Here is a 15,070-nt window from a genome sequence, read left to right on the forward strand (position 1 = left end):
CTTTCTCATGGAGGAGAGAAGTGACCGGCTGCAGCTCCCTGCGCCTCTGCAGGGTAAGGGGTGAAAGATCTTGGAAGACACCCACTCGGAGGCCCTCAAAATCCACCATTGTGCGATCCCTCGTGGCGGCCATGATGAGTTCTTTCTGATTAAAGGATTGCAGGCAGGTCAGGATGTCCTGTGGTTGGCCGGGGCCCGAGGCTGGCCTCCCTGAATGGAGTGTGCGGTTCAACACAACTTCTTTATCTCACAGCTCCGGGACCATGTGCCTAAAGAGACAAAGGACCCACTCTTCCAATTTGCCTTCATTATCCAAAAGTGGAACACCCTTAGTGGGGATATTAGAGTGCCTCATACGATTTTCTAGGTCTTCCAGTTTGAGGTAAAGCTCATTGTTTCTTTCGTGTAGATCAATGAGTTCCCTCGCCTGAAGCGTAAGCTCGCCTGTCTCCTTTGCGTTCCAGGGTGTCCACTCTATCCCCAATTTTCGCAGTGCTCCGTCCGTAGCTGCTTGATATCAGAGGCCATTTCTTGACGGAGGCTAGCAAAATCATCTCTAAGGGAACTGAAGCGCTGTTCCTTGAACTCCTTTGTGAAGGGATCCGCTGCATGACTGGCCTCCGGGTCCCTGCCTGGATCGTTACTTTTTCCCGCTCGTTTTCTGGGGCAGGTCTTTGATGGCGGGATCATTATTCATAGGGCCTCTCTTAGCTCGAGGGGTGGTCATAGCCACCACCAGTCAGTCTCGAGCCCGTAACACCAGCAGTAGGGGTAGAGCCTCCGCCGGCTGTCACTCACGTAGAAGTCGGGCCGAACTACGTCGGGAGTCTATGAGTCCCGTTAAAGTGGGAGCCGACCGCGTCCAGGGCCCAGCAGCACCCCTACTCGATCAGTCACACTTCAAGTGTAGGGGCCCCATGATACTGCCCCCACTATGCAGGCACCTCCAAAGAAAGCCACAGGATTTTCGCACCCGCAATCAATGGCACCAAGGTGTAGACATTAGCTCCTATCTATGCCCAACCGAGGCCCTCAGCACCAGAGTGATGGATGGGGGGCCAGATCACTAAGCTCAGATTAGCTCTAGCGCAGCCCCAAATTGCTGTCTTCGAGGGGAGCGTATGCAGATCAGGCTAGGCCCTCTCACGAAATTGGGCCGTGGAAGTGAAGCAGCCTCAAAGACTCCCCCTTGTTGATCCGGGCCTGTGACCTTCCCTGGTCTCTTCACGCCGGGCCTCCGTCTCTCTTCGCACAGTCCAGCCACATGGAAGAGGCGGCTCCGTTCCTCCCCCTTCTCACTTTCTGCCACTGGGCCTGTGTGGATGCATACAAAGCCGGCCGAGCACCCACCCAGTACAGGTCTCACTGTCGGATGCCATCCTTCTGCCTTGAATGCGCAGCATACACCGCAGCCAATGGTTTTAATCCGGACCCTCACGACCAATGGGACTCCCTTGCTGGCCCAGGCGTAGTCTCAGATGGGGCCACGGTGATGCCTCCCAACCGCTGCTCCTGGTCGCACGCAAAATGGCCACCTTGAGGTCTCCTGTCACCGGCCCAGGACGGGCCCTCCTTCTCTAAATATGTGGCGGCGGATGCTCTGGGGCCTTCGATCACACTGCTCTGCCCTCCGCTGCCTTCCCAGTCTCCCTAAACAGCAAGGTCCGCCTCAGTCGGGGACCCCCGGGGCGCTTCTTGGCTGACTCAGTTTATGCCGCCGCACCTCGGACACCGCGGCCTATTGCTGCTGATGACAGGGCCCGCTCACCAGTCCACCGCACTATCGGTGAGTTGCACAGCTTAGGGACTCAGGTGGTCCCGATCCAGGACTCGTTGTAGCCTGTAGATGCCATAGATCGCCCTCGGTGAGTGGAGCCTCTTAGAAATGGTGCTTCTCTGCCGCCATCTTGGTCACGCCCCCACAGCAGCCATTTTAAAATACATCAGTCCCATGATTCCGTGGGAGTGGTCTCGAGAAAAAACAATCACACAACATTGGGAGTCCAATATAACATCCAATCAGGCTCCTCTTGTATCTGTAAGAGTGCTTTCTTTCTGTTGAGCTCCTTCTTTCTTCGCTGCTTGCAGCCACAAGATAACATGTTTTGTCCTTGCCTCTTTATCTTTCACAGGAGTAGCATCTGGCTGGTCCTCAGTACCCATTACTTTCACACATGGAAGACTCAGGAGAAGATTAAGAGGATCCCTTGGGGTTCCTGCCTTGGGATGATGATTTTTATAGTGCAGTGTATGCCTCCATCTACCGGTGGTAGATGAAGCTATGAGGTCCATGAAGGACTGCCTTATGCAGCTTATTGCATGTGAATGCGCAAAAACGCCCCAGGCAGCATCAGGCATGCCAGAGCCTCCCTCAGTACCTCCAGGTGAGTGTTCACAGCCAGCGAAGCTACCTAGAGAGGAGGGAGTTGATCTGGATGCTTTTGCCTGACTAACACAGGCCTTCTTTGTCCCGAACCCCCGGCCCCTCAAGAACCTCCCACTGGACACACTGCAGGACCTTCCTGCATTACCCCTCCTACACCACCAAGATGATGAGTTACCCTCAGACAAGGAAGCAGGTTCCTCTAGACTGTGGCATCCCTCCCCTGCCCCACCGAGTGAAGTGCCACGGCAGGATCAGATTTGCTGGACCCCGATCAAATTCTTCACCCACGCTCTGCGGACTAGGGCCAGATGTAGGTCCCCAATTACCGGTCGGTAATGGCCGATTTCGGCCGTTACAGCCGGTAATTGGTTTTTGAGATGTAGGGGCCCTTATTTTACAGAATCGGTAAATTTACTGATTCGGTAAATTTACAGATTCTGTAAAATTCCGAATCGGTAATTTTACCGATTCTGTAAATCCCAAATGTAGGTAGCGCTGTTTACAGTGCTACAGACCTTCAGAATTCGGTATTTTACCACCCAATACGATTGGGTGGTAAAATACCGAATTCAGGTGTACATGCACATCTGTGCATGTACACCTGTGCCATGTGGCACACAGACAGCCCTTAGGGCATGTATGTGGGTCACATGTCACACAAGCCTGTACTTGGGGTGCTAAAGGGTGTCAAAGTGACACCTCCTGCACCCTTGCAGGATTCGGTATTTAGCGATTCGGTAAATACCGATTCATTATTTCCCATTGATTCCTATGGGCTTCAAGGCCTATAGGAATCAATGTAAACAATTCAGTAAAAATACCGAATCGGTTTGATTCCGTATTTTTACTGAATTGTTTACCTACATAGCAATTACCGAATAGTAAATACCGAATCAGTAAAATTCGGTATTCACCATTCGGTAATTTGGTATTACCTACATCTGGCCCCTGGTCCCCTGTGACAAGGCGGAGCAATACATAGCCAACCACATTTGGGGCGCACTCTGCTAGAGGAGCAATGGCTTCCACAGCTTTTTTGCTTTGAGCGAGATTAGACGACATCATGAATGCAGCGGATTGGTCCTCAGACTCTATTTTGAAGAGGTTTTACTTCAAGCCGGCGCTGGATATAGCTCAGCTGGTTTTGAGCAAACTTTAAACTAGCATAATCCTCGCCTTCGGTCCCGACATAGAATTACAATTTTTCCCAACTATCATGTAGGAAAGTTTCAATTCTATTAAGGACACAGAGGCGAGGATTAACCCACCCGGCAAGCAGGGATTATTCTTCCCGATAGGGATCCCTCCCTAGACAGTAAGAAAACACTTTCAAAATGTTTATACTGTTGGTATTCTGTAATCCCTAATGAGTCTGCTAGCTCTAATCCTTGTAAGAAAGATGTATTTGTTTTCCTTTTATAAAGAAAAGATCCATTCTATATTTCCTTTTTAGGTCTCGTAGACCTATTGTCACCGAGTTCGCTCTCAAGGGAGCTAGAGCGGTGCACGAGCGGACCAGAGTCTGTGACCGCGCTTATGCAGGCCGGCCGACTGAAGGCACGCACACACACACGAGCAGACACACGCACATGCAGACACACACACTCACACACACACACACGCGCGCGCACACACACACATGTACCAAGCCCCACTTACCGCATCAGCGGCCTCAGCCACCACTCCCGACTTCTGCTGCCACCTGCCGCCACTCCTGCTGCCACGCTCCCGCCTCACAAGAAGCCGTGAGCGTGCACATCCCGAAACCGGAAGTTCGGGGGTGTGCACGGTCTCGGCCTGCGTAGACTGAGTAGGCCGCGGGAGTTCAGATTTCACTGAATCTGGTTGCAGCCCGTCTCCGCCCTCATGTTTACATTTTCTCTGGCTTGCTTGGGTTTGGCAGATTTAACCCCACTCTGCTTCAGACCACCCGACTCACGGAGCACCCATCGTGTCCCACGTTGTTATGCAGCAGAGTTATGTTTATTATTATGCATCTGCGCATCGGCTCACCTTGCAGAGATAAAACAAAATTGTTCAAGATTTGAACCCGATCGGGAGACGAGAGGATAGAGGTCGAAGCAAGTGAGCTGTTCAATCAGAGCTCGCACACACACCTTCTCGTTTGTGTTATTCGGTAGTTTTTCAATGGGGTCTTTGAAATAAGCTAGGTAATATTGGCAAGTTATTTTTTGTGTCAAAAGCATGTGAAATATATTCAGACATTGTTGTACACGAGGAGCTAGCACCATTTTTGTAATGTAAACAGTTGAGTCCAAAATACATCTCCTTCCTACCGAAATCAAACGTGTCTAGAAGTAAACTTAGGAGAAAATATTTTCAAAGAAATATATAAAATAAATCATAAAACAGACCCTGGCTCCAGTCTATTCTCCACACTTCTTCATGATACATACTGCCCAATGCGTACAGGCACGAAAGTAGTGAGAACCTTTTGCTCATTAAGCACAAACATGCGTAAACGTGTGTGACTGTTTAGCGCCTACAGTAGCCACAACAACAGCAAAGGCGCCTGTTCCCTTCACGCGCAAACCTGAAAACCACGTGTGCCCACGCTTCGTTTCACAGTATCACAGCTCCACAGGGGGCACGACACACCCAGAGTCCGACCCAATAAAACACAACGAAGAGCACCTTACAAATATCGGGCAGTCTTCATGGCCCGCTGTGACGTGTAAACCCAGCAGGAGGCATTGGATATTATTATGGCTTGAAGTTTAGTTACAGCCTCATCCACTGGCAACCTCCCTAGGACTATCATTAAAAAAAAAAACTCTCGCACTGGAGCGGGGGTGACTGACCACATAAAATGACAGTCTTTGTTCCACACGTACTTGCTCCACTGAGACTTCCGGAAAATCTACAAATAAAACAAACATTGGCAAACACAATGGTCTTCGTCTGCTGGTGTGATGGTTATTATTATTATTATTATTTTGGAATTGCAAGCACATGCTGAAAAAATAAAAATGGAAAACAAAAATAAAACATAAATCCGTACAAGCCATATGCTTGCAAAACACATTCAATGTTACAACGAAATAACCTACGTATATAAGCTTAATAGAAGGATGTTCCGTTGGGGCCAGAGCTGCAGACTTTGAAGCTGGGGAACAACTTGGTTCGAGTCTTGGCGTCACCTGAACGTGATCCTGAGCAAATCACTTAAACCACCCTGTTGCATTCATAAAAAATACTTAATCAGGCAAGTAGATCCAGTAGACGTTGGTATTCTTAAGTTGGTATTTATTAGTTAAAATAGGTAAAAGGAAGGTAATAAGGAGTAAGGGAGAAGGCCCCACCGGGAGCAGCATCCAGCTGCTCAGCCCACTCAATCAAACTGACCACACATTCAAACCATGCACACAGGAACATTCCAATGACATCACACACACACAGGCTGAGCAGCAGGGAAGGAGATGATCAGGATATAACACATCTCCCTCTTTTAAAACAATGAAAACAAAAGAGAGAGGATGAAACTAAATACAGTAAGTCCTGATGATGACAAAATCAGGATTTCAAATAAACAGTCAACATAGGAAATGAATAACTGTAAATAATATCATGAAATGAAGAGTCAACATAGAAAATGAATAACTGTAAATAATATCATGAAATAGCAATATATCATCATGAAAGATACATAGAGAGGAAAAATATCTTTTCGCACAAAACCAGGAATAATATCTTCTCGCACCAAACGGAGAGAGAAATCACATACAACCATCCCCCATCTCAAAGAAAGACCCAAAATATTACCAATCATGCCAGTTGGCCAGACTTTCACGAAAAGCAATACTAGGGAATCAAACTAAACAAAATAGCGTCCCAATAGAATAACAAATTTAGGACGTAGGAGTTACCACGCTGTCCAAAACCACTTAAATAAAGTATAAAGAACAGAGCGCATAACACCTAATGCATGGGGTACATGGCTACCTAACGACTCTCTGTAAAACTGAACACCTCTAACTAAATAGAGCACTTGCGTGGTTCAGAAAAAATAAAACAAGAATAAACAGAACTGAGGACTCATCCTCATATAATTTGATAAACAAATGGAGCACCTCAAACCATGAGCACTAATGTGGCTCCGCAACAAATTCAAAATACACACTAGCATTGAACTCCTCAAAGTTCATCAAAATACACATTACCATTGAACTCCTCAAAGTTCATCAAAATTCACACTTAGCATTGAACTCCTCAAAGTTTAAGAAAATACACAAATTGAACTCCTCACAGTTCAAGAAAATACACACCAACATTGAACTCCTCAAAGTTCAGCAATAAATATAGACTATGCACAACTAATCGCAATAAAGTGTGAACTCCTCTCACTATTACATAAGTGGTTCATCAAAAATCAGCTTAAACAAATATCAAAACGTAATGAACTCCTCAAATTAATTGAGCACAATGTGGTTCATTTCCATAAATAAATTCAAACATTGCCAGAACTCAGCATAGTAAACTTAACAATTAAAATCGACCTTAAAAGCAAACAGTATAAATAAATTAATTCATCAATTTCAGCAGTTCCATAAATTACACAGAACACAACATGTACATCAATATATATGTAAGTAGTGACTGATGGAAAATAAGAAACTAAAATAATAAAAGTAGTCACCGTTGTCATATCAGATGTTGTGAATTGCGAGACCTGAATAGAAAAACAGTACCTTGTCTCTTGAAATATAAATGAAAACATCTCAGGGACTTGCAGGGTTTAAAATAACTTAGAGTGCCAATCGCTGTGACACGATGATGAAAACGAAGGCAGACACCCAGAAAGGAAAAGCTTCATGTCAGAAACGCTGTAGGAATGAAAGGCTCGATCCAGGACTACATTAGCGCATTAAATGTCTTTTACATCGGAAAACTCTTGGAAAATGATGATGGCACGCAGCAACCTTCACGCTGTCATGTCTTCGCCCGATGACTCACAGTGAAGATGTGTTTGATCTAAGACGATGACTCATAGGCTGAGAAAATGTGCTTTAACAAAGGCGGTGAGTCATAGGCTGACATCACGGAAATAGAGCACGAGGAGAGCTCCCCTTCGCCAACTCCTCGGGACACTCTGAAGACGTCATCACACAGCGTGAAGCAGGGGAAAGGCAAGGATCTCTGGAAACCAACTGACAACTCAACCGCCATCCCCAACAGGACGGTGAGTGTCAGAGTTTTACTTCAAAGGGTCGGAGTTTTACATGACATGCTCCGTTAAATTGAGCGCGCTGGCACACAATTATCTGTAAACACTGCTGCAATTAACTTCTTACATTTAATGAAAACGGAAGCCTCAGAGTGGAAAAAAGTCGCAGCTTGCAGGCAATGAATTGAAAAATAAACTTCCTTTCCTTAAAAGCGTCGCTACCATCCACTTTGAAATAGGGCAGTTATCTGTTTATTTTATCTTCAAGGTTTTAGATAAAATGAAAACAGTCGCTTCAGACACATTGCAGAAAGGTTCACATGTTTTCCCTTGAAATATAAATGGTCATTTTAAATTGCTGAAAGGTTCATATCTTTGCCCTTGAAAAATAAATAGTCATTTTAACTTGGGCTCTGAACATCGCAGCACGAAAGATATATAATTTTTCCACTGTTTTACTCTGACAGCAGTCCTAACTTGAAATTTTGACACTCTTGTAAATAAGTCTGTAATTATAAAATTCAAATAAGCTACACAAAGTCCAACGCTTGAAACATACCTCTTTATAGATGTTTCCTGTAGGCTGTCAGATGTGACATGACACCGGTGGGGCATCAAAAGCGTTGCTTGTCTTGTTTTAAAATCTTTACTTCTCTTGACAGTAGTTCCATGTTTCAAATGTAGTTTCTGCACACGTAGTTCTTTCTCGCTCGTCGCCATTGTTGCATTCATAAAAAATACTTAATCAGGCAAGTAGATCCAGTAGACGTTGGTATTCTTAAGTTGGTATTTATTAGTTAAAATAGGTAAAAGGAAGGTAATAAGGAGTAAGGGAGAAGGCCCCACCGGGAGCAGCATCCAGCTGCTCAGCCCACTCAATCAAACTGACCACACATTCAAACCATGCACACAGGAACATTCCAATGACATCACACACACACAGGCTGAGCAGCAGGGAAGGAGATGATCAGGATATAACACACCCCGTATCTAAAAAAAAAAATGAATGTAACCTTGTCTAATGTAACTGGTGCTCAAAATACTCCAATAAATTCGAATCGAGTTCCCGCTACATAAAACTGCAACAACACAAAAAAAACACAACTTAAAGGTGCTTCGTTGCTTAAAGGTGTATTTTTACACGCATTTATAATGATACCCTTTTAAGTTTTAATAAACAACTCATGGAAATATTATTTTTATTGCACAAACACTAGTAGCTTTGAATTACTGTAACCTGGAGACATAGGTTTGAAACACAATCATGCCTACACAAATGAGAATAAAGAATTGAACGGAAATACGTTTTCAACACATAGTATTGTCTCAAGGGGCCCGGCACTGAGTGTATGTCTTTTTGAGAAATAGGTCACCGTGTGATCGGGTAGCATAAAAGCTGTCACTCAAAGTGCAAGAGAGCCAATGGCTGGAGTGTGCTGACCATTGTCCCATTCTTTACGCTTTGGTTGATAGAAGCAAAACGTGTATGCATTTGACAGACCAATGGATGAAGAGGGCTGACTCAAAGCCCCACGAGGTACGATATTTGTTTACAATTTTTGTTTTTGATTACACGAGAGTGGAGAGCGAGAAGTGTTTGTTGCCTTATTTGAAACCAGGATGCTTGGAGTCTGATCTGTATTTGAAAATGGAGATCCCCGGCTTGTTCAATGTCACATCTGGGATTACTAAACTGATTTCATGTTTGGCTTTTCACGGCAGACACAGGCTAATTATCCGGTAAAAAGAATGTACTCTTATTTTATACATATTCCGTATAGGTAAAGGAATATTTGAAATATACTGGGAGTTTCAGAGAAGTAATTCTCGTAAACAGCTTTTCTAGAGTTCACCGTTGAGACACCGTTGAAACACGGTTTTTCATTTTAGTAACAATGTGCATTACCACTGTAAGCTTAACTATTTTCGTTTCGAATTTCACGCTTGCTAAAATTCTGATTTAAAATTCCCTAGTTCTAAAATCCGGGTTTGATTAGATTTGAGGTGCTAATTCGTGGTTCTTAAAATTCGGGTTTCGAAACAATGATTACTATAATTTCAAGCTGGAGAAAATTCACTTTTGAAAAAAAATATATTGTTTTATAACTACTAAAGTTCGTGTTTGTTACAATTCACGTTTAGAAAAACTCGCGTTTTAAATTGATACCAACTACAGTTAATGAAATATTATTCAGGTTTGTAATTTATGATTATAAAAATTCGTACATGAACGATATAATTGTACATTTTTTGCAGTTACTTATACATTGGCGGCCTTTCCCAGACTCTGTCCGCTAGCCCCGGATCCACTAGGAGAAATCTCACCATGTTCCCGCTAAGCGGCCGCCCGGGAGCTTCCTTAAACCTCTCATTACAACGCCTTCCCTCCATTGGGCACAGTGTGTGTGTGTGTGGAGGTGGGGGGCGGGTGGGTTCCACGTAGAAACCCTCACAGACTTTCAAGGTCGCCACTTGTGACACATTTACATACAAAGATTCGGTGTGGGAGTAATTTGCATACTCACCGTCCTCCTAATTGTCTGACAGGTTCTCGACCCTTGTGGACTGAAGTTGGACACCCCGGAAACATTTGTCGACATACTTTTGAACCTAGAATTGCTCTTCAACAGCCACGAAGGGGTAGGGTAGCAACCTGGCTCAATGCCCTAAGAACACTAAGGGCCATAATAAATGGCCAAGTCACCCAGTGCAGCGCAGCAAGTAACCTTGGTGCGCTGCATTGTGTGAGAGTATTTAAGTCAATAGTATGCATTCATGCCTTTTCTGCTGCACTGGTGCCCTTCTGGCAGCTTAGTGCCAATGCAGACACCCTTGCACCAAGGTGCGAGGGTGCCTGTGTTGTAAGGAGGATTGTTTTTGTGCAGAAGGCACACATTTCTGCACAAAAACAATTCCATTAGGCTTTTTTTCTCTCTCTTTCTATGAGTGCTGTAGAATGCAGAATGCAGCATATATAGAACGAGAAAAATACTGAGCAGAACATATCTCACCTCGTTATGCCTCTCATGGGGAGGTGTAGGTTTTTGGGGCATTACCAGGTCTACCACTTCTGGTAAATCTGGGAATACATCAAAATCTATGGATGTTGCATGGGAACACACATGCAACACCCACGAAAATGTCTCTCTGGCGCAGAGTAATGCAACACAGAAATTTGCACTGTGTTGCATTACTCGAGATTTATAATGTCACTCAGGGCCACACAAGGTGGCCTTGCGTAGCTTCCTAAATCTCATTTTTAAGTTTCGGCACGCTTGCACCACAGTCTTTGGTGCAAGATCGACGCTAAAGGGCTCATAAATTTGGTCCGTAGGGGGCCTATTTCCGAGCCACTTTGCATTGCTCTTGCACCACACAACATGGAGTAAGGGTGATGCAAACCTGACGTGAGATTCATAAAGCCAAGCAAGGCCACTTTGCGTGGCCCTGAGTGGCTCCATAAATTTGGAGTAAAGCATTGCTGTGCAAAACGCTACATTGCCTTACTCTGCGCAAGGCAGGTGTTCCATGGGCATTGTGTTGGTGTTCCCACACCGCTCCCATGGTTTTTGACGTAATGCACCAAAAAGATACACCTTCCCAGAAGGGCATAATGAGGAGAAATAGCTTTATTTCTCCATGTTACTTCCGCTTTTAATGTGTGCTGAATTCTAAGGATTTGTTTTGTGCTGGGAGGTTCCCCTTCATTCACAAAAACAATCCTGCATGCAACGCAGGCACTCTTGCGCCATGGTGCAACGTTGCCAGCATTAGCGCTAGGCTGCAAAAAGGACGACAGCGCAGGTAGTGCAGTGCTTTAAATGGGAAAAAATAAGTGCAGGTACTCAGCAAATTGAGCTAGGGGTGTGGCTAGTGGGCGGGCTGTGGGCCGGGCTAGCGGTGGGACATAATGCAAAGGAACTTCTGCCATTTGTTCAGTATTCATTTTGCAAGTGCATTGTCCTTGTTCGTACTTTCTACTTTCCCATATGTGCAGATTCCCTGTGAACATGCGGCAAAGCACATGAATAGTCATTAGTAGTCAGGTTGCTGCTAAGATACACTAAAATATGTATGAGCTCATTGCACTTAAAGTGATCTTAACCTATGCTGTGTGGTCTTTAGCAAGAATTGTGTGCTCTTGGCTCAGCACTTTGTGTTTTAAAGTCATCCTTGTCTGATCTTGAGCCATTACTCTGGTTTAGGCCAGCACTGAGTGATATTGGATCACCAATGTACTATCTTGTGCCAGTGATGTGGGGTCTTGGTTCAGCCCTGTCTGACTTGGCCTCTGCCATTTCAGATCTTTGCTCAGTGCCTTATTCCTCACAGAGGACAAAGACTACGAAAAGATCAGGATGCGCTCACAAAGAGAAGCACTTAGCTCCTAATGGCATGCATGCAAAACCATACGAAGTAGGAAGGAGATTTTACCTTAAATTATACTTTAACTCTCTGACCCTTTTTAGGTCTCGGCAGCGAGACCTATTGTCGCCGAGTTTGCACTCAAGGGAGATAGAGCGGTGCACGAGCCGACCAGGGTCTGTGGACGCGCTTACGCAGGCTGGCCGAAGGCACGCACACACACGCGCAGACACACACACAAACACACTCACACACGCGCACACACACACACACGTACCAAGCCCCACTTACCGCATCAGTGGCCTCAGCCGCCACTCCCGACTTCTGCTGCCACCTGCTGCCACTCCTGCTGCCACGCTCCAGCCTCACGAGAAGCCGTGAGCGTGCACATCCCGAAACCGGAAGTTCGGGGGCATGCACGCTCACGGCTTGTTTAGGTCTCTGCCTGCGTAGACTGAGTAGGCCGCAGGAGTTCAGATTTCACTAAATCTGGTTGCAGCCCGTCTCCGCCCTCATGTTTACATTTTCTCTGGCTTGCTTGGGTTTGGCAGATTTAAAAGTCCCACCAGAGCTCGGCACGGCAAGGCACGGCCAGCAGCAGCTTCCCTCTGAGGGCGGCGGAGAGCGCACCAGTTACACAGTTTTCCTCCCTCCCTCCGCCTTGGACCCTTGCGCCAGGCACGTTAATGCACATCTGCTTAACGTTCAGTGTTTTCTGCAGGCTGAGGAGGCCGCCGCGCAGTGCCTTCGCTTCTCTGGGAAGGTAGGTGGCTTTCATGGTGGACTGAGAGGGGGGGATCTGAACACGCCGGGGTAACGTGGAGGCAATGCAGCCACAAGGCGCATGTTCACGGGAAATAGAAAAACATGTGCATCTTATTCTTGACACCAAGTTGCACGAATGTTTGACGCTCCATTGCTTGCACGTGTGCAAATTAAATAGGCAGCCTCTGATTTCCTAACAATGCGCTTTCCCGGACTTGGTGCTTGTAGCTGCGACTTAGGCTGCGAGCGCAGGGGATAAAGCGCGCGAGAAGTGGCGGGGGCAGAGGGGAGAAATGTCACAGACTCGCAGAGGAAGGAATGCAGCCCGGGGCTTGTCCGGAGCTGCCCGAGAGGAGCGTTTATTTGTAAAATAGGAAGGTAATCCGCCGCCTGAGATAGAGCCATGGTGCCCACAGTAGGTGTTTTGGCTTGATTTGAACGTAACATTTTTTTCGCCTGGTAGTTGTGCAGACCGGCCTTGGTTCCCTGGCTTGTTTACCTAGCTGGTTTTGGTTTGCCTCCGTTTTTTCACGAGTGGTGAATGGTCTGGAAAGGGGATAGCTGTGGGACGGGGAGTGCGGCTGAAAGAAAGAAATGCCTTTTTTTCCCCTCTTGGACTCTGTACTCAGGTATTTGAATTTCAAGGCAGGAAATGCTGTGGGGGTTGGGGGATTGGAAAGCGCACATTCTGCAGCGACATCTCTTTGGGGTAGATTATCCTTTGCCTGGTGTTGTTATTTGCATGTAAATTAATCCAGGTCCCCTCACCTCTGTAGTGAGGTAGCTGAAGGGCGTTTTTGACATGAACCTGTCCTGTTGCTTCTAGACTCTCTCTCCTTTAATAGCTCTTTAATTATGGTTTTGCTGTACTTATACCAAGTTGCGTATACATGAATCTGCTCTTCTCAGCAGCATCCTTCTGCAGGAGTCCCAGGCTTTATACTTTATTGTCAGCATTTAATGCAGCGTTCAATCCCCATTAACGCTCCTGAAGTGTATTATTTGTTTGTTAATGATGTCTGTATGATCTTAAAGAAGTTCAAATAACATGTTGTGCAAAAGCCATAAGTATGAACAGATATAACACAAGTCTCGCTCACTGGGGCCAGTTTCATACCTTACAATAGTTGTATCGCTTTTTTGCCGCAGCCATGGCCCTGAGGACTTTGAAGGAGTTTTGCAGTGTTCTGTTAAAATTTGACGTTTGGACTAACAGCCTGTAACCTCCCTCCTGTGTACCTCTGAGCCTTGAGATCACATTACAGTTCCTGGAGCATGCTGCTTTCAAAAGTCAGCCGGTGGAAGTGAGGATGATGACATTGATATGTTGTTCCAACTTGAAATGTCCTCTGAAGTACATTTTACCTTATGATTATTATTTAGATTCATAGCTGTATTCAATCAATTTTAATTCCTTTTTCTATTAAAAACGAGGACTGGATCCTTTATAATGTCTCACTGTACTAATACACCTATTCTCAGGATCTAGGTTCCAATTCGTGGTCACAGATTCAGTTCTTAGTTGGTCTGCTCATCCTGTCATCTTTCCAATGTTGATAATCTGACCATGAAAGTGGGGGAGGGGCTTGGAGAGGCAAAGCCTCGAGAGGGTCATGATGTCCCTCCCTTCCCTGAACTGTGGTAGTGAATAACGGTCTACACCTAGGGCCACTGCAAATATAGTTTTTGCCATGACATTTTTAGGTCTCAGCTAGTGTAGGCTGGCTCTATGTGTGTGTGGCTCTGTGTGTGTGTGTCTCTGTGTGTGTGTGTGGCTCTGTGTGTGTGTGTGTGGGTGTGTGTGGGTGTCTCTGTGTGTGTGTATGTGTCTCTGTGTGTGTGTATGTGGCTCTGAGTGTGTGTGTGGCTCTGAGTGTGTGTGTGGCTCTGTGTGTGTCTCTGTGTGTGGCTGTGTGTGTGTGTTGGGCTCTGTGTGTGTTGTGCTCTGTATGTGTGTGTGTGTGGCTCTGTCTGTGTGTGTGTGGGTGGCTCTGTGTGTGTGGATGGGTGTGTGTGGCTCTGTGTGTGTGTGGGTGTGTGTGGCTCTGTGTGTGTGTGTGGGTGCAAATGCAATAGGTCTCGCATTTGCGAGAGATTAAGCTATTGGCTTTGTAAATGACAATGCCATTTATTTATATGTTTTAAAAATGAAAATAATGTCATGAGCAATGCCAATAGCTCTAACTTTAACAAAGACGAGACCGTTGCATTGTAAATGCTTGTTTCTCTGGTTGCAGCATCAGACGGTGGTAAGCAGGATCAGTGAAGAAGTACTTAAGGCATGACTCGTGCAATGAAAGAGAGACCTCAACAGAAAGTGATGACTCTTACAGATATAAGAAGAGCCTGATTGGATGTTATATTGGACT

The 15,070-nt window shown here is 45.7% G+C and overlaps 1 protein-coding gene across 1 annotated transcript in view; it reads right to left on the reverse strand.

Moving 5' to 3' along the window:
• The window catches only part of LOC147706984 (cytochrome P450 2K1-like), a 233,287-nt gene that overhangs the window by 114,643 nt on the left and 103,574 nt on the right, over positions 1 to 15,070 (reverse strand). The window lies entirely within an intron of this gene.

This window comes from Lissotriton vulgaris, chromosome 6 (genome assembly GCF_964263255.1).
Source record: "Lissotriton vulgaris chromosome 6, aLisVul1.2, whole genome shotgun sequence".
In the NCBI taxonomy this organism is placed as follows: domain Eukaryota; kingdom Metazoa; phylum Chordata; class Amphibia; order Caudata; family Salamandridae; genus Lissotriton; species Lissotriton vulgaris.